This window comes from Anser anser, assembly GCF_964211835.1.
Source record: "Anser anser genome assembly, chromosome: 15".
In the NCBI taxonomy this organism is placed as follows: Eukaryota; Metazoa; Chordata; class Aves; order Anseriformes; family Anatidae; genus Anser; species Anser anser.
Genome location: NC_139736.1, coordinates 891,301 through 909,748, shown reverse-complemented (window position 1 = coordinate 909,748; position 18,448 = coordinate 891,301). Strand labels below are relative to the sequence as shown.

The window sequence follows — 18,448 nt, the reverse complement described above, 5'->3', positions numbered from 1 at the left end:
CATTGATTTTACTCTGGTCATTTTTTTCCTTCTTGTCATGAGTTTGATTGCAAGGGTTTGTTTCTTTGCTTTTTCATGTAATTCAGCTCTGGCAGTCACACAAACAGCCATGTCTTTGATGGGGTATTGTCCTTCTGCTCGCACTGAAGTCCTTCCAGTGATGCTTCCCGACCTCCAGTTGCAATTTTCATGAAGCCTGGGGCAGGCAGCTCTCGGGTGCTGCCTCCCCAGCAGCTAGCCTGGGGCCAGCAGGGAGACGTTGTGCACAGTGCCGGGCAGAGGAGAGCAGCACCAGCACACCACGGGGCAGCTGTGGCTGTTTGGCTGTGCAGGACCTTGATTTAATTATGCCAGTGGCTGCAGCTGGCACCCAGCCGGAGCCGCACAGCCCCTGCCAGGTTGCTGTGACGGATCTCCAGAAGCGCGCTCTGCCTGCGGCGCCCTGCAGCCCCTGCTCTGGCTGTCTGCAGGGTGAGCTCCGCCACCGTGCCACGGCCAGCAAAGCCCCTGGTGTGCCAAACCCGTGTGTTAGCCCGGATGGCTTCTCCCACAGGGAGACTGGAGTGGCCGCAGCCAGTACTATTGGCTCTGGCACAGCTGCGCACCAGGCCAGGTTTGCAATCCCGTGTATTTCAGGCGTGCAGAAATGCACCACAGCGTGGCTGGCATGAAATGGCAGGAAAGGCACAGCAAGCACAGGATGATGGGATGGGCTGGCACCGCTGAAAGCCACTCAGCCACCGCAGCGGTCACCCGGTCACCGCACAGCGGGGAGGCGGCGTGGGGAGCGGGGGCACCTGGTGGCACCGGCGGCTGCCCGGGCAGAAACGCGCCCGCCCGCTGGAAGTGGCGGGGAAATGGAGCGGAGTCAGCCATAAATTAGGCATGATGAGGGCAAGCTGGGACACAGGAGCCCAGGCTCATTACTGATGAGCTCTCTCCCCAGGTCCTGCTGTGTATTTATTTATTTGTCCTGAAGCTACTTAGAGTGTGAATTCCCCCTCTCAGGCAGGCAGCGGTGAGCAAGGCGCTCCCGATAGTGCAACCCTACTCAGGGGGAGCGCGGCTCCACCGGTGTGGTCCAGCACGGCCCCTTCTCCTTGTCGCTGAGACCTCTTCCCTGGCACCAGGGAGCACTGAGAAGGAAATAGCACAGCAGGTAACCCTGCCACGGCTGGGGAGCATGCTGAGTTTGGGCAGATGGGCGCACCCTGCCCTGTCTCAGAGCACCGTGCGTGGGTCAGGGTAAGTGTGGTCTTCCCCATCCACATCCCCAGCTCTGCCTGGAGCTCTGCCTGAAATGAAACCTTGTCGAGATCAACCCCAAGAGGCCCTGCCCTGGGCTTTGGTCGTGAGGTGGGGAAGAGCCTCCTTTATTCTACATTTAGCTCTTGGGATTCACCCCCTCCCCCAGGACAAGCCCATTGCTGAAAATGCCTTTTAGAAGCTCCGGTCACAGTCAAAATTAAATCAGAAAATGAACTATTACTCAAAGTGACTTGGAGTTGCTCAAGATTTATATGCTTTGGGCAGCTTGAACTCCATTTGCTGGGGTACCTAGGGAAGCCTCAGCCACTAGCGCACCGTGACCGTTTGCAATTTCACACCACTTTAAACTCGCTCTCATTGAGATTGGGGAGATGAAAAATGTCTTTATTAAAAGAAGTCACAGGTCCCTGATTGGCTGCTAAATGTGTTTTAATGTGTGGTGTGAGCGGGGAGGGCAGGAAGGGGTGCGGGGCACGTTGGTGGCTGAGCTCACGTGGCAGCCTGGCAGGGCAGAGGGACTCTGAACAAAGGATTTACCTTCAGTTTTCCTGCTGCTTGGACCATCTCGAGATGGTTAGCGATGGTTCTGCACCACCCTGGGGACAACCTCAGGCTGGCTGGGCTGCTGTGCTCCAGCTGGGCTTCCTTAGTGTGATCCTGGCAGTATCTCCTAATGAGGCACTGTCTGCAGACACCCACGTGTACACATGTTAAACATGCTTTAATAATTGAGACAGTTAAACTCGCCATTGTTTGTGTTCCAACAAGTGAGAGTGTCTTGGTGACCATCCTCCCCCGTCATCATGCGTGTCTCGAGCAACTCCCATGTGCAGAGCGGACGGGGAGCTGCGGAGAGGTGTTTATGCTTCCTGCTGCTCTTGTTTCTCCAGCAGACCTCTGTGGGTATTCGCTCCATAATGATCTTTTATTCTTGCATTTGTATCTTTACTCCAGGAATCATGCACTAAACCTGGAGTGAAGTCAAGCACAGACCCTCCTCCCCGCTCATCCAGCAATGCAGTTTACAAAAGGCTCTGTTATTATCCCCGCATCCACACTCTCTAACCCTGTAATTAGATGCTTAGGCTATGATTGCCCCATTGTCCGCTGGATGGGTTTAATCATTCTTTTCTCCTACAGTGGCAATTTTGTTCCAATTAATTATTTCAGTTTGAACAGCAATAACTGGTTGAGTTTAGAGAGAAATTAAAAGGGTAGAGCAGGATAATGAAGAGTGAGCTAACAAGGGAGAGACTGCAAACAGGGCTGCTGCGTATCCCTGCTTCTCTTCCAAGCTCTCCTTTGCTCCCCAGGGAGCTTTCTGGGGCTTGAAAGTGTTCTCCCTGGAAACAAGGGTCCTGCACAGTGCAGCAGTGCTGCCTGGCTTCGTCCATGCCTGGAAGCTGTTACTGGGTCTGGTGGAAGCAACAGGGTACGCTCGTGGGCTCGTCCGCCTGGGAAGATGTGTCTCATTCAGGCTTTAATTGATGTATCCTAGGCTCTGGTACAGGCAAGGCAAGGTTTTGTCTGGTTGTGCTATCTACCTAATGTTTTCCCCACCAGTGAACACACGTCCCAGTTCTGTCCCAGCTAATCAGGGTTTGTAGTCGCTTCCCACGAGACTCCCTGGGGAAGCGAGTTCTCAGTGCTGGGATGCACCAGGAGGGACGTGCGGCAGCAAAACAAGGTGCAAAAGAAAACAAGCTGCCTGGCCCAGCGTTCGCGTGTCAGTGTCTCCTCAGAACGAGGAGAGTTCTCTGCGGTCCTGCTTCTCGTCAGGTCCTCGCTGGTTTTCAGCGCAGCATCGCTGTCTCCATGAGCGTGGATGCAGCTTGCTGCCGGAGGAGACGCAGACTAAGCCTCGCTGCTGGCGGGAGCCCGGCGCTCGCCCCAGCCCCCCCTGCCCACCTGTCCCAGGCAAGAAGCTGCTGCCAGCGGCACCCTGTGCTGCCAGCCACGCTGTGCCTTCACAGCCATCTGCGGAGCAGCATCTGGCAGTGCTCCGTCCCTCCCGAAACAGCTGGCTGCTTGGCTAGCTAGCACACCCAGGCTGCCATCTGAGGGCCAGGTGCACGCAGCACGTCCCACGCTGCCGTGCCTCCGAAGGTGAGACCGGCAGGAGGGCAGCGCCTGGGAGGCTCTGCTGTTGCGGTGTCCCAGAGCATCTCCGTGCCCACGTGTGTGACAGCGGGCCCGGGCCCTGTGCTCGCCCCCTGGTCCAGCAGAAGGTGCTGCTGCGGCCAGGGCAGGCGGCAGTGGGCCGGGGCAGGCGCTGGGTGGGCATGGCAGAAAAGGCAGCACCATGATTTGGGGTCAGTCTAAGGCTATCAGTGCATGTGAAGAACCTGCCAGAGCCACAGCACCGCTGTGAATCCATCTTTAGAAGCTTCTGGCCCCATTTACTTTTAGATCCGTGTTGGTATGAACAGAAACTAACGCACAGCCAGCCCTGGGGCTAGTTTATGCAGCTCTGGCTCTGGGCTCCCCAAAGGGAGGAGTTTTGCTGTGGCAGTCGCTGAGGGCCTCCTGCAGTCTGGGCTCTGCTCGCTGGCCTCGCCGCCCCGCGCTCAGCCCCCTGCACGGCCACCGTGCCCAGAGCTTTGTGACCGAGCACAGCCAAAGGCAGAGGGGTCGGGGCTCCTGCCCGCCGTGTCGTGGCAAAGCCAGGGAAAGTCACCAGTGCAGCTCCTCCCGCACCGTGAGGATGCTCGCTGGGAGCAGGAGAGGCTCTCCTCCCGCCGTGTCTCACACCAGGGTGGCCTGGGGACGAGCCCCATGCTCGGTGGCCTCGGGTGACAGTGTGGGTAGGGGGACGTGGGGCTGGAGGGGCTGCTGCACTGCGAGGCTGCGCTCACCGGTGCCAGGGGGCATGTTGAGCCAAAGCCAATGGCAAACTGTGGTGGCTAAATCATTCATTTATTCAGGGAATTATCAGCTGGCACGGGTGCCATTCTCAAGGTGATTCAGGATGCAACTGATTTGGGTTAAATAAATAAATAAATAAAAATTGTAAGGTTATACAAGGTTTTGAAGAGAGAGGGGAAAAAAAAAATTGATGCCTTTCAGGAGTTACAAAAATGCTGCCTGTGCAATTCATGTATAATTCAATGAATTCCAGAGTAGTTTGAATATTTAAATTATGCATGATCAAAGCAATAAAGAAATCTGCATTTCCTCACTCCAAGCCCCCCAGACATAATGCTCCCAAGCGTCCCCTCCCCGAAAGGCAGCTCCTCGCTTCCACACTCCCAGATCTATTGAGCCTCGTCGCTCCAAAGAAATTGAGTTCGACTGGAAAAATGCGGCCGTCGAGCGCAGCCGCTGCTCCTTAGCAAGCGCGCCATGCATCGCAAGGCGAGCCCGCGCCGTTGCCAGGGCGATGGGCAGCCCGGGGGGGCAGTGGGCACAGGAGCAGCCCCGGGCACGGGCAGCCCCCCGGCAGCCCCCCGGCAGCCCCCCGGCAGCCCCAAGCCATGCGGGGGCTGCAGCCCTGCACCACGGCATCCCTCGGGGTCTGCAGAGGCGTTGCTGCTGGTGTGTGTGTGCTGATGGGCTCAGCCCCCCACCGAGCCCCTGCCCATCCGCCCCTCTGCTGCAGCTTCCCTCCTGCTACAGCCATGGCGAGCAGGGCAGGGAAAAGAAGCAAAAAGGGGAGGGAAAAAAAAAAACAAACACACAGCAAAATGCAGTTTCTGCCCCTCCCCCCTGCTCTTGTCCAGATGCTGTAAATTTTCATTACTATTCTGTAATTTAATGATCAATTCCCAAGAGAAAATTAGTCTTCAATTTACAAAAAAATCCCTGTTAATTTAAGCATAATAGCAGGAGAGTGGTGCGGGTGCCGGGGCCCAGTCCTGCACCTCCCACTCTTCCCTCTCCACAGCCTTGCAAAGGGCAATCACCAGGGGGAATTTTAATAATACTCCGAAGTCCATTCGAAATCTCCCAAGGAAGACTGCAGAGAGGTTCCTAGGGGCAAGAAAAGCAATTTCCTCCCGAAACAAGAGGTTGTTCTGAGCCTGGCGCACGCGGCTTCAGCCGCAGGTTGACGCCGACAGAGCCGGTGAGGCGGGAGCAGAGCGCGGCCAGCGCCGGCCCCTGGGGACCGCGGTGCCATGGCCCTGGTGGCACTGGGGACAGCAGCGCTGCCCAGCACTGGCAGCACTCGTCCCCACGCGCCGAGGGCAGCGGGTAAATCTCAAGCGATGCAGACGGAAGCCATCCCCTCCAGATATTGAGATAGATGGTGGTGGCTTCGCTCATTAGAAGTTGTGGCAAAGGGTAGGTGCTGGGAGTCTGCATTCCGGGGAAGAGCTGCAAGGGGAGCTCATTAACTTGAAAAATTGGGTCCAGAGGGCTCATTTGTCTGATATCAGCTCACTGTTTTTTTCTAGTAATGTAGGAAGTGAGAGAGGGAGATGTGAGCCTCTCCTCGGTGACCGACTCTTTGATTTACCCCTTTCTGATTCATGTCCTCTCTTCCAAATTGCCTGTAGTACTGTTTATTTTCCTTAGGTCTCAAGCTGACCCGCGCGGAACATGGCCCTTTGCTCCCCTCATGCAGCACCTGGGGGGCAGGTCAGGCACTGCTAAGCGTCTTCTTACCCTAGCGCCACGAGGCTGCTCTGTCGGGACATGGCCGCATCCTTTGTTCAGGCCAAGGTGCTCACGGAGCAAGGCGGCTCTGGGCTCTTCACCTGAGCTCTGCTGGTCCAGGCGACCGAAGCTGCTGTCCATGCACCGGAGCCACGGGTTCCACCCTACGCAGAGGCCACGGACTTCCCAAAGCAGGCAGGGCCGGGAAGCTCCTTGTTGCCCCTGCACCCAGGATGGGTCTGCTGAGCTCTCCGCTTTGCTGTGTGCTTGTGTCCGTCCCTGAACAAGCAGCTCCTTGCCGGGGCTTGAGCATCCTGCCCCCGCTATGCCTCCGCTCTCCCCACCCTCGGGAGGTGCCGCAGCTCACCGTGCTCCCCCCGGGACCCCCAGCAGCTGCTCCCTGCCTTGCTGCCCGAGCACACCTCGTGCCTCTCCCCCTTCCTTCCCCATCACTTGGGTGGTGGCTGCCGCGGGCAGAGGCTGCCTTGAGGTGCTGGGCACAGCTGGTGCTGCCCCAGAGCCCTGGTGCAGGGGGTGCCAGACCCTCTCCTGGCAGTAGAGGCTGTAACGGCAGCCGGACACTTACCTGGAGACCCCCAGGGTCTTCTGAGTGAATTTTCAGCAGGGACAGCTGAAGGATCCCCCCAGAGCAGGGCGGCTGCCCCTGAGCCGTGCGGCTGCAGAATTCCCTGTGGGCACAAAGCCGCCTCCCGGAGCTTGCTGGATTTAGCAGTCCGGCTGCCTGCACCCCGTCCCCTTACCATGTCTCCTGGCGCACCCCCCGCAGCCAGACCTGGCTGAACGCACGTGCAGGTCACGCTCAGCTCCCCGCCTGCCCCAGGCGCAGGAGCCAGCAGCCGCTGGTGCCCCGGGAACACACGGGAGGTTCGTGGGCCATGGGACACGAGCACCCCGTCCTAGGAGGCCCGCGGGGCTGCCTGCCGTGTCTCCACCCCGCCTGCGAGCAGGCAGGCAGCAAAAGCGACAATTAATAAAGTGTTAGCAGCAATCATGTTAATTGCATCAAGCTATTAATAAAGGCAGATCTGTCAAAGCGCAGTAAATACTTGAGAGGAAGTCAAGGAGCCGTCCCTGCCAAATGCAGTCCCCTAGCCCCACACATGGCGGGCAATGAGGAGGAGGAGGAGGAAGAGGAGGAGGAGCACGGTTCTGTCAGGGTCCTGCGCAGGAGAAGGCCACGCAGGCTCGGGGCTGCACGCCCAGGTCAGCATTTCTGGCTCCTATCAAAAGGCAGTTTAGAGTCTCGGGTAACTGACACAGATGTAAGTAATGTTCTCTTTACAGCCAGCCTTTCCCCGAGATGTTGTTAAATTAGAAGGGAAATCTATTTCCTGTTTAAAAAAAAAAAAAAAAAGGCGAGTGAACTCAGTGTTAAATATAGATATATGATATGTAAATGAATCTGACAACTGAGTGAATAAAAAATGAAGGTTTAAATTATTGAAGGGTAGGAGGAGATGGCGCATGCAAATAGCATTAATGTGGAAAGAGGCAGCTCTCTGAACGGGGAAAGGAGGTTTTGAAACATAATTATTTCTTTTAAGAAAAGGGCTACATATTAAATAAAAGCCAACAGAACCAGCACATGTTTATTTCAAAGGCCTTTCTTTCTATCATGTCGCTTTATTCTCCTGGCTTTTTTTTTCTTCTTTTTTTTTTTTTTTTGCCTGCAAAGCCATGAGAGAAATCGAAGGCTACTGAATATTTTAGCTTTAATTAAAATAAGATAAATTAAGTTTTGATTGTTACACGAGAACAAATGGGTCCCAGAGACGGCCGATCACAGGCTGCTATTGAGGCGGCTGTGAGAAGGTGTTTCCGAATTGATTTGGTGGGGATGGAGCTCACCCGGCCTTCAGCCCCGTTGCACTCACACTGTGGTTCATCACCATCACCGGGAAACTACGACGGCTTCCCGAACGTTTGCAAGGATTGCATGGACTTAACTTAAATGGAAAAATACCTGCCTGGAGATGTTAGCTCACCAGAAGGAGTTAATTGCCCTAAAAGTGTGAAGATAATCTGTTTGGTTTTGCTCTTGTTTCATCGCATATGTAGTGAAGACCGCAGGGTCCGGACACAGGGAGTGAAACAGCCCGGGCTGAGCTGGCTCCAGGGCGCTGCCGCTGTGGGGCCGGGGTTGCAGGGAGCACTGGTGGCTCACTGTTGGAAATAGAGAACCAGCTGGTTATTTTTATCAGCAGTAAAACTGACAAGGTAGTCTCACGGAATGGGTACTCTGCAAGCGCAGTAAATGTCTTCATTACCTTTCCATAGCTATATTTATGCCTCTCTGACCCTCTTCAGGACTGACAGGGCAGGTTACGGGTTTCCTTTTCCTAATTCAGTACATGATGGCTTGGGACAAGTTGTTAAAGCTATAGATCAAAATGTCATTTATTAGAAAAGTGCCTCCCCTGGGATTCTTATCTTTCGTTTATTATTTGTTGTGTGCTGACAGTGTGCTTTGCTCTGTCTAATCTGTCTTTCTGGCTATTTATATAGCCCTCGTCACGGTAGCACCTGGGTGTCTCCCTTTGCTTAAAAAATGATGTTCTGTCTCTCTCCTCTTTCCCTGCTCTGGGAAGCGGGGTGCGGGCTGCCGCCCCGGAGGTGTTCTGCTGTTGGTGTGAAAAGTGCGTGATTGATTTCCCCATGTGCTTCCGAGCCCCGAGCTCCCCATGCTGCGCGGCTGTCCCCAGTCCTGTTGGGGCACGGGGGGACGTGCACGAGCCCTGCCGAGCTCCCGGCTCACCGGGGCAGGCGAAACACAGGAACCGATGGGCTCAGAGCGGCTGCTTTCGCATCACCCCGGCAGGAAGCAGTGGCTGCTTTCGCCCCCTTCCCTGGCCTTGCGGGGATGGGTGGCAGCGTCAGCGGGCAGCGTTAGTGGGGGGGCCGTGGGGCTGCGGCCGCCGGGTGGTCCCGGCCCCCACCCACACCATGCCACGCTCGGCTGGATCTGGCCCGTGCCCCACGCGGTTCCTGTGCTTTACACGGTAGATTACCTGCACGGCTATCAGACGCACAAATTGTGTTGTTCATGGCCACAAACCCTCAAAGAGCAGCCCACCAGCCAAAAGTTGTTGAAATAATTCTGAACAGAGACTGCTAAACCTTTATGCAAATAATTCAGGAGCTGAGAAGGAGATGGATTTGCTGAATTAGTTGTTCAGTATGTAGCACTGCCCAGGACAGACTAGCAAACCAATTAAAGCAATTCCTCCCACAGACAACTTCTGCATTGATGAAACGAGTGGGGATGATAATTCCTTCTTGGATGCCCCCTCATTTTCACCGCCTGCTCGAAGGATGCAGTTCATTGTCCTTGCCTTCCCCTTAGACTAGCAAATAACGTCAGCAGCTAAGCTGTAGGTGCACACATATCTGTGTGCAATCTGTACACGAGATTGCAGTCTATATACTAGATTGCACCGACTCTCTAATTTGCTTAGGCAAGCACAAAGCTTTCCTTAGCAGATGAATATGACACTGACAGTACACCAGCAAATCCTGCTGTGTGTGAGAGATGTTGTAAGCTTACCATTGAGAGTTATTTGCGGATCTGTAGCCAAGAAAACGGGTCCAGGAATCCTCCAGGCAATGTCCATCACACACCTGTCCTGTAGCAACAGTTTACTTCCCACGTAACTGAGACCTGCCCAGCAGGGTCTTTGGTGAATTCCATGAAGTTTTCTGAAAAGCATCCTCCTTGACTCTAGGAAGTCCTCCGTAGGACATCAATCTTACCTTCAAACACACTCTGCTATTCAAACCTTTACCCTTGGAAACTCACCCTCCGTCACTCTGTAAGGATGCTGCCTTTTCACTTCTCCCCATGATATCTGCCAGGCCAGAGTGCATTTTATACAGCTGGGGACAGCTGGGGAAAGTTAATAATCACCTACCCATGAGTACAATAGAGACTAAAAGCTGAATTTTTAATGATCTGAATGTACAAAGCCAGGTTTTGTCACAGTCCCCAGGGGGCTCGGGGCTCACCTCCGTTTCCCACAGCTTTCCACCCACTGTCTGACACTTTGCTAGAGACCGAGCTTCCCATCAGGATGGGGATGGTGCCTCTGCTGCCCGCCCGCTCCACCCCTGCCCGCTCCATCCCTGCCTGCCCCCTGCCCACCCAGTGCCCCAGGGGCCCTGCCCCGTGGTCTCCATCCCAATGCCCCCCCTGCACACTGCCAGGCGCCGCAGCCGTGCCCGCAGCCTTTGTGCGCGCTGCGCGCTGGCAGGCAGCCAGGCCATCCTTCCCGAGCTGCCTTTGTTCGGCGGGAGCCGAGCGATGCAGACACGCGGCCTCGCTGCTCGCTCCAAAACGCGGGGCAGGCTTGTGGCTGCTGCCTGCCCCAGGCAGAGCCCTGCAGAGGGCCAGGGGCCTGCAGCGGCTGCGGGGTGCCCGATGGCGGGGGCAGGCAGGGTGGAGACGTTCTCCTTCCCTCTCCCGCTGCCTGGGTGTGTCTGTGATTTCCTTGCGCGGTCAGACGTGCCGTTCCCAGAGCAGCCCTGACCACCAGGCTCAGATGCAGCTGGATTTGCTGCACCGCAAAGCCCAGTAGCTGAGATCCCATCGCTGGGTGGCAGAAAAGCTGCTGGGGTCAAAGAGGAGCCCCCGGGTGGGACCCTGGGACCCTGCCCAGCCGCGGAGCCAAACCTGCCCAGCCTGGTGCGCCCGTCCTGCCCCTGCCCCGGCGGCGCTGCCCCAGCGGTGACGTGCTGCACGCGGCCACGCTGCAGCGGGCAGCAGGCGGGACAGGAGCCTCCGGTCTCAGCCCCCATCTGCAGCCCCGCTGCTGCTGTGCTGTGCTGCAGCTGGAAGTGGGCACGAAGCTGCTGGCCTCAAAGGTCTGGCAGCAAAGACCTTTCATCTTGCTAAACCTCAGACAGTCTCCTAAGTAATTCACTGCATCATTGTGGTGAGATGGAAACCACTCTAGCGCTGCAGTTCCCAGGACACATTTCACAGGAGTCACAGTGTCAGCCTAGATGTGTTTCCTACATCCCAGTTTAGGAAATTGCTTATAAACAACTGTTGGGAATGCTGAGTTCCCCTCCTCTCCTATCCCGTCCCAGCGCCTCCTCTCTCTGCCGTGCAGAGGGTACTCAGAGCAGGCTGGGCCCCCGGCAGGGTCGGGGAGAGGGGGAGAAGCCCGGCACGTGCAGCCCAGCGCCGAGGCAGCCCCAGTGACCGGCAGAGGTGGGGGCGCGTGTGCGGAGCAGGTCTGGTTGGACCAAGCAGGGCTGGTTGGGCTCCCACCCACAGCTCGCCAGGGCTGCCCAGCTGTAGCGGCCACGCTACAGGAGGACCCTGTCCTGCACGGGGGGAGCCGTGCTGTGCCAGCCAGCTGCTCTGCCGGAGCTGATGGGGAGGAGAAGCCAGGCAGAGCGAGGCAGCGGCGAGCCACCGGCAGACACGGGCAGGCACGGCCATTCCTGACCTGCCAGGTCCTCTGGGGTCTGAAGCTCTAGTTTAAAGAGAAGACCGAGAAAAAAATCCTAATTCTTAACCAAAAAAAGAATGTTATATGAGCGAGAGTCCCCAGGTACATACTTACATCACAAAGTGAGAGAAAAGCACAGCAATGCAGCTGCCCCTCAGTAGGGCCACAGTTACGCACCTGTCTGAGGCAAGAAGCCATTTTACACAGCCAGCATTAAACCAGGTCTAGTATATAAATAATTGTACAGCCACGTGTCTCCCGGTACCTCTGGGTGCACTTGTTTGTCATTCCAGAGAGTGTAAGTGACTTTATTCACGCACTGTGGCCTGCTGTACAGCGCATCCTCCCACGCCCCAAGTGTTCTCTGCTGTTGTCAGAGAGAAGTACAACAGAGGTGAAATCTTCCGTCGGACCGTGCTGTGCTGAGCAGAGCGCCTGTTGGGCTGGACAGCCAGCAAGCACTGGTGATGAGGAGCTGTGCCCCGGCTGCAGGAGGCGGCAGGCAGCGCACACAAACCCCGGTGCAGCCAGCAGCCGGCCCCGGGAGCGTCCCTTCGCGGCGGTGGCTGTCCCCACAGCGTGGCTGCGCCGCTCCTGGTGCTCCCTGTGGCGCTGGCCGGGGCAGCCGCTGCCTGTGCCGAGCTCCTGGTGAGCTGCTGGGGCTGCAGGGCAAGGAGGAGGCAGCAGAGCACTTTTCCCTGCAAGCTTCATCCCCATGTTCCTGCCAGGTGGTGGAGGACACCGTTTTGTTGTTCCGCGCCTCTCCAAATAGTGCCACGCTACTTTCTGGATTTTTATTTATATTTAGCAAAAAACCTACAAATAAACTAGAAAGAGCCATGGCAGTAAAGCAGCCACCCACCCACAGTGACCCAGCCAGCTCCAGCATGGGCACAGCCTGGGGACCCGCGCCACTGCCCAGCCGTGCCGCGGGTGGGAGCCCCCCTGTGTGCCTTCGGGGGGGCAAAGATGGGGATGGGGCAAAGAGGGAAAGGCGCGATGGAACCCTGAGTCGATTTTCTTCCCCAGTGCAATGCAGCCCTGGTAAATAAAGATTGGAAACATCTCTTGCACTGCGCCACTTAAGAGACCAGGGGATGTGAGGACGGCGTAATTGGCTGGATGCAGAATGAAATTCAGGCTCAGCGATTCCATTTTACAGTTGGCAGCCTTCCCAAGCACAGATCAGGGGAAGCAAGTTGGACTAGCTTTAAAACACAGGGAAATTCTTTATCTTTTATAATTTTTTGCTGATTTAAAGGGTAGGATTAAATTCTCATTTAATAACCCCAAGTGCCTGCTCTCCCCCGCTCTGATCACTCTGTGTAATGGTGATAATGCTGGAAAGGCACTGGGAGCCTGGAGGCAAGGCAGCAAATTTTCTTTTCCTGAGCACAGATCTAATGATTGTTTGCTACTGCAGCCTGTGAAACAGGCACTGACTGCTTAATCATGAGCCTTCGCCTAAGATTTCGGGAGCTGTTTTCCAGGTCTGTTTGGAAGGCAAGCCGAACACTTTCTGTTAGCACCTTCCAACTTTGTCATTTGCGTTTCTTCCTCCTAATTAAGGATCCTACAGAGACCCAGATGTCTAACACAAATAGTCCAGTTGTCTTGACTGAGCTGCTCCTGGGCGGGCAATGTGTTTATGAGCAAGAACTGCTTCTTCAGTGCCTTTATATTACCACCTCTTACCATCGGCTATGCTATTTTTAAATCGTTCTAAAAATGCATCCTGTAAATAAAACCTCTACAATGAACAAGAAGAGGAGCCTCCTAGCAGAGTAACACACAGAGCCTCTCTGTGAACAAGAAGACTGTTTTCCCTTGTCTGTCAGATCAGCTCATTTAGATTATTTAAGTCAAGTGCAATTTTGAAAACAATCTGTTTTGCTCATGACAGCTTCTTCATTCTGTATAATGATGCTGAATGTAACAAGCGGCAAAGGGTTATTGACGGCAAATTCTCCACATTCCCAGGCCTGCGCTTCTCATGTCGACTTATAAAAGGAGCCCCTTGCTTTATTTTCCCCAGACATTAAGCAGAAAGTATTTTCTAACGTGTCGGCTTTAGAACACCGCACTGAAGCTTCATTTTGCATGAAGCCTTGACAGCAAACACAGATAAAGGGGAAGGGTGGAGGGAAGGGGAAACTCTGAAATGGCGCCAGCTCATTTTTAACTGTTTTTAGTCAGTACATTTCTCTCTCTCTTGCAGTTTACTCTCTCACTCTGATTATGTAAAAATCCTAATTAAAAAGTTAATGGGGAACTTGAAGACTGGAGAATCCAGATGCATGCCAGGCTGGCAGGGGGCAGATGGTAGCTGCTGTTGTTGGGAAAAGATATTTGGGGATCAGTGACCAGAAGGCCATGTTTACCGACCGGTGAAAATGTAACTGTAAAGATCCATCGCTGGCAGCTGCCTGGAAGCAGAGCCCTCGAGTATTTGTTTCCATTATTTCTAATTTCACATATGACTGTAGTGCTTTAGGGACGTTCAAATACATACCAGGAAAGCGGTCGCCAGTCTAACCTCAGCGCTACGAGGACACAACACAACGTTTCCCAAATCCCCAACCTCTCGTCTTGCCGGGGGCAGGCGGGTGCTGCAGGAGGGCTCTCCCCACCAAGCAGCCATCGCCCTCACCCCTTGCCAGCATCAAGGCGAGCAGCGAGCAGCGGGGCTGTCCTCCGCGGGCTGCTCTGCTCCCTGCGCTCCCTATGACTGCTGCTCCGCCACCAGGAGAGGGAGAGGTGGGGAGCCACGGGCACTGCTCCCAGGCACTGCCCATCTCCGCAGGGATGGGGAAGAGGACGGACAGATGTCTCCAGCAGGCCCAGCTGGCAAACATCTGACCGAACAACCTTACACAGCACATCAAAGTGCTGTGGACGTTAGCCTGGGCGGACGTTAGGCGCTGCCTGTAAACGTGCTGGAGTGCCTCTGCCGTTCTGAGCACACCAGCGGCAGGGTGTGGAGGAAGGCTCGCTGGCAGCACTGGCTGGATTCCTCCCTGCATGCAGTACCTGAAGTACTCCTTCACCCACTTGTGAAGACAGTGGCTTCCTAGAGACAGTGAGTCCATAAGGAAGCGACATTTCATAATTATGACATTTCATAATGGATGTGAAAGACTTTTCTACCCTTCAGCTGCTCCCAACCCAGATGGTTACACACATCTTTGTAAGTGCAGAGGTGTTACTTTACTGTCCTTTTGCTGGCCGAAACAAGAAGCCTGGAGGTTCAAGCTCTAATGAACACAAGAGAAAAAGAAGAAAGAATGAAACAAAAGAAATGTAGCGAGCAGGACAGAAAGTGACCCAGATCTTCTCTTCCAAATAACCTTATGCTCAACAAAACTTCGAAGCTAAGGCCAAGGCTAACACTGGTGACAATTCTGGAGGTGGCAAAACTGGATTGCTTTGCTCTTATGAGCACTGTGGCAATCAGAAGGGGCAACAGGAGCTCAGAAAAAGTAACTACAGCACAAGCCCCAGCACAGCTCTCCTACAGCATCTCATCACCACCCTGCGTTGTTTCTGTTGGCAAATGGGGAGAACCAGCGTAGTCAACGGGTGTCCTGTGTTACACTGTCATGCATACTCCAAACAGTCGTTGCATGGCTGATGAGTTGCCTGGTGAAGTCTGAATTCAGAACAGAAGGCCTCTCAATACGCAGTTCTGCATCTCTGGCAGGATTTAAAACAAGGAGAGGCTATCTAGCACCACTTCCACCCAATTGCTGTGGCCTGTTAAGTATGGCTACTTGACTAACAGTCCTTTTGCTGCTTCTTGAAGAAAATGTTCTTTTTATTTGAGGGTTGTTGACTTGCCATATTTTCACCAGTGTATCCAGCAATGAAGCAGCCAGTTTCATAGCTGTAAGAACATAGCTGAAATAAAGTGTTAGTTGCGAGGGTGAAAGATGTAGGATCGCAATGTTGGTGTGAGATGTTGGCATAGGAAGTAGGGGGATAGTTAATGAAGCAGATTTGCTGATAATGTACAACAAACTGTAATATTTACAATACAGAACGGAAGCAATTGCTACAGCAGTCTAACTGCTGGAAGCATGTGCATAAATAAAATTAGAGAACAATCTAAAATAATAAAGAAAACTACCGACCTTGACTATGAATGTTATTGACAGAGGCATAACACAGTTAACGAAATGTTATAATAAGAGTAATGCATTTATTAGCCTTCCTATCTGAGGACAAACTTAACAACAGTCCTCCTACATTGAGTGCAGTCCCTTTAAAAACAGATGAAACAGGACTGCGGTGAATGAAACAGTCACAGAAAGCTGAATCCAGATGCCAGGAAATAACAGCTTTCATTTACACATTATTACATGACAATCCAAACTTTTTCATATGAAGAAAAATAAACCTCAAGACCAAATTTAACTTCCAAGCTATTAATAGAAGCAGAGAAACTAATTTCAGACTGTCAGTGCCCTTTTAAGTACATGAAAAATAATACTATCACTTTATGCATGTGCATGTTCAGCTCACAGCAATGCAAGCTATATCATTAAGCCTCTAGGAAGAGGACAAAAATAACCTTACTGGCTAGGCTGCATTGTCATAAATACTCATCTTTAATAATGTAGGATCTTCTTCAGCTGAAAAATACTCCATTCATGCTGGCAGAAAGGCAGGTGGTATTGCAGCAAACTTCCAGAGACAATTGCTCATTTGTCCAGGGCATCCATTTATTTTACAGGTGAATGAAATGGCATTCATTTTTTTCACTAATGCTAATAAGAATGGTAAAAGCCAGTTGAAACTGGGCTGGTAAATGTTTGTAATAATGCTGCAAGCTGGATGCAAGAAGAGAGCAAAGACTTCCCTATGCCAACAAAACCACCTTTCTCAGCAGCTCTCATAATAGAGCAGACGGGAGGATGCTTATTTCCATTTGAACAGTAGAAGGGAGTTCAGAAGAAAATTAAATTCCTGAACATTACTGTAGGCACACACAATAACAATTATTCCCTTGAACAGTAGCTGTTCAGACTGCTAGGGTATTTTTAACTAGTGCTTTAGAACTAAATGAGGAATGCCAGCGAGCAGCCATCTGAATGACAGTTTTGCTGTGCACCAAAACAACCTAGCCTGGGACCAGACAGAATATATTGAAAGCTAATATATCTTGTTATATTTCTGAGATTGGTTTGCAGAGATGGAGCTACAAGTATGGTATCAGTATACTTGCTATGGCACTGATACCTTTCCAGTTCAACTTGTCTAAAAAGAAGCCTCTAATCTGTATTTACTCTTTTCTTATAGAGTCTGCTAGCAGTGGTGCATCTGTGTCTTTCAAGGAATTTTATCCTCTAGGCATTGGAACTTGGGGAGAGAAATCAACCACAATGTTTCCAAATGCAGGCATGTTAAGCTGACTCATGAGTTTAAAACTATTGCAAACAATCTTCTTATATATGCTCATTATTCATGCCAGCAACACTTTAAATTGCTCTAACTAACTTAAAATATAAAAACATACTTCCTTGCCATTATTTATTCTGTAGACTTGGATGGTGAAAATTGAATCTTTTCACTTTCATTTTTGAGGAACTTTCCAATTCTTGCGTTTGCAGTATTTGGGCTACAAAGACCTAACTACAATGCTATCTCTACCTTTCCTACAGAAAAGTGCCTGTAACGATGCACTTCTGTTTACGGTGATTTTTTTGTCTGATCTCGTCTTCATTCTGTCTCAGCATTAGTGTTCTTAATTCTTTTCCATTATTCCCTGTCAGTTCTTTGAGTGATTTAATTTCTCCAAATTAATTTCTGGGATATTTTTACTGAAATCAAGTGCAGTAAAACAGAGTGTGGCTTATATATTCTTCTCTCTTTATTGCATGTGTATGAAGTTAATTTAATCTAAAATGTAAACAGAGATATTTTATGTGTTCAGATAAATGAATTTCTAGCTAGGTTTGTGAACACTAGATGCTTTTCAGTGTCCTCTCTCAACCTAACGAAGCCTGTGGAAGGATAAGAGAAAGGACTATCTCACTTCATGGTGTTTATTTAGACACTGACACTTCTTTTCCATCAGTTTCAGTTGTTACTGACACCCCAAAATTCAGAACAGAACTGAGCATAGCAGTAGCGCCTGGGAACAGAAACAGCCGTACCCCATAGGGAAAAAGTACTGGTGGGAACGTGTGTTATTTGCCTATTTGTGTGTCATCCTGCATTCCTCAGGGAAATGACCGCTCTTTTCTATGGGTTGTTGCAATGAGGTAATGCTTGGGATTCTGTGTGTATTTTCAGGATAAGTAACAAACACGGTGATAAACTACATCCTCAAACAATCTGCCGGACGGAGCGCTGCAAAGGCAGGCCCACCCACGCCGGCTGCCACAGCCGCACTCGGTGGGTCAGGGCTCTGCGCCCGCACCTCGGCGGGCCGCTGGAGGCCGGGGGCACGCACAGAAGCCCCCGAACTCGGGGTGAGCTCCCGCTGCGGTGCCCTGCTGCGGCTGGGGCAGGCCTCACACGGGACGTTCGGAGCCCTGGAGGCCAGGCCCGGTGCCCGTCGCCTCCCGCCCCACCGGCCCGCTGAGGGGGCTCGGGCCGGGAAGGACGAGGCCTACTCCCGGGCCGGGCCTCGGCCTCAGCGCCTCGCGGCCCCCTCCCCGTTGCCAGGGCGGTTGCCGGGGCGCCATGTCGGGGAGCGCGGCGACCCGGAAGCGGTGCCGGGAGCGGGGTTTCTCTTCCTGCGCGGCGGGGCCGGGCCGGCCGGGTTAGGAGGCAGGAAATGGCGGCGGTGCTGCAGCAGCAGCTGCCGGGCCCTCCCGCTCCGCAGTGCCGGGCCCAGGCCGCCTAGAGCCGCCGCGACAGCGCCGGGCCCGGGCCGCAGCCACGCCGGGCCGGACTCCGAGCACTTTACATACATGAGGTAGCGGGCGGGGGGGGGGGGGCGAGAGGAGGGGAGGAGAGGGGAGGGGCCGGGCGGCGGCGGCGGCGGTGGGGCCCGGGGGCCGCGGGCGGGGGAGGGGCCGGGGCTGGGACCGGGGGGCGGGGGGCGCCCGGTGGGGGGGGCGGAGCGGGGCCGGGGCCGGCACCGGGAGCGGGACCGGACCCGG

General features: G+C 53.5%; 2 protein-coding genes across 2 annotated transcripts in view; both read left to right on the top strand.

Moving 5' to 3' along the window:
* Positions 1-18,448, top strand: part of TNRC6A (trinucleotide repeat containing adaptor 6A) — a 79,219-nt gene that overhangs the window by 10,896 nt on the left and 49,875 nt on the right. The gene's annotated exons all lie outside the window — the stretch shown is intronic.
* RBBP6 (RB binding protein 6, ubiquitin ligase) overlaps positions 1-18,448 on the top strand; it is a 93,202-nt gene that overhangs the window by 62,603 nt on the left and 12,151 nt on the right. The window contains exon 22 of the mRNA XM_083799717.1: positions 87-18,261. The gene's annotated coding sequence lies outside the window, so the exon portion shown is untranslated. The remainder of the gene's footprint in view (positions 1-86; positions 18,262-18,448) is intronic.